The 1,347-nt window shown below is 39.6% G+C and overlaps 1 non-coding gene across 1 annotated transcript; it reads right to left on the bottom strand.

The window, feature by feature from the left end:
- Positions 1-569: 569 nt before the first annotated feature.
- On the bottom strand, positions 570-673 carry LOC130947518 (small nucleolar RNA R71). Its single transcript, XR_009072703.1, has one exon. It is a non-coding gene; the product is annotated as a small nucleolar RNA R71 (small nucleolar RNA).
- Positions 674-1,347: the final 674 nt, after the last annotated feature.

Here is a 1,347-nt window from a genome sequence, read left to right as displayed (position 1 = left end):
TCCTCTTCTTTTTCTGTTCTCTTCTCTTTCATATGAGCAGGAACAAGGAAAAAGGCATTCTTGTTGAAGTTGATCCAGAACCTGAAAGGACTCTGAAGAGGAAACTAAGAGAAGCTAAATTACAACAATCCAGAGACAACCTTGCTGAAATTTTTGAACAAGAAAAGGAGATGGCAGCCAAACCAAACAACAATAATGCAAGGAGGATGCTTGGTGATTATACTGCACCTACTTCCAAGTTTGATGGAAGAAGTATCTCAATTCTTGCCATTGGAGCAAACAATTTTGTGCTAAAACCACAATTAGTTACTCTAATGCAACAGAACTGCAAGTTTCATGGACTTCCATCAGAAGATCACTACCAGTTCTTAACTGAGTTCTTACAGATCTGTGAGACTATTAAGACTAATGGAGTAGATCCTGAAGTCTACAGGCTCATGCTTTTCCCTTTTGCTGTAAGAGACAGAGCTAGAGCATGGTTGGACTCTCAACCTAAAGATAGCCTGGACTCCTGGGATAAGTTGGTCACGGCCTTCTTGGCTAAATTCTTTCCTCCTCAAAAGCTGAGCAAGCTTAGAGTGGATGTTCAGACCTTCAAACAAAAAGATGGTGAATCCCTCTATGAAGCTTGGGAAAGATACAAGCAGATGACCAAAAGATGTCCTTTTGACATGTTTTCAGAATGGACCATGATAGATATATTCTATTATGGTCTATCTGAGTTCTCTAAGATGTCACTGAACCATTCTATAGGTGGATCCATTCACCTAAAGAAAACGCCTGCAGAGGCTCAAGAACTTATTGACATGGTTGCAAATAACCAGTTCATGTACACTTCTGAAAGGAATTCCGTGAATAATGGGACGCCTCAAAGGAAGGGAGTTCTTGAAATTGATGCTTTGAATGCTATATTGGCTCAGAACAAAATGTTGACTCAGCAAGTCAACATGATTTCTCAAAGTCTGAATGGATGGCAAAATGCATCCAACAGTACTAAAGAGGCATCTTCTGAAGAAGAAGCTTATGATCTTGAGAACCCTGCAATGGCAGAGGTAAATTACATGGGCGAACCTTATGGAAACACCTATAATTCATCATGGAGAAATCATCCAAATTTCTCATGGAAGGATTAACAAAAGCGTCAATAAGGCTTTAATAATAGTGAAAGAAATAGGCGTAGCAATATCAAGCCTTATCCATCATCTTCTCAGCAACAGACAGAGAATTATGAACAGAGTACCTCTAACTTAGCAAATTTAATCTCTGATCTATCTAAGGCCACTTTAAGTTTCATGAGTGAAACTAGGTCCTCCATCAGAAATCTGGAGGCACAAGTGGGCCAGCTGA

The sequence above is a fragment of the Arachis stenosperma genome, chromosome 1 (genome assembly GCF_014773155.1).
Source record: "Arachis stenosperma cultivar V10309 chromosome 1, arast.V10309.gnm1.PFL2, whole genome shotgun sequence".
Taxonomy (NCBI): domain Eukaryota; kingdom Viridiplantae; phylum Streptophyta; class Magnoliopsida; order Fabales; family Fabaceae; genus Arachis; species Arachis stenosperma.
The sequence above is the reverse complement of the archived record's forward strand: the minus strand, read 5'-3'. Positions and strand labels throughout refer to the sequence as shown.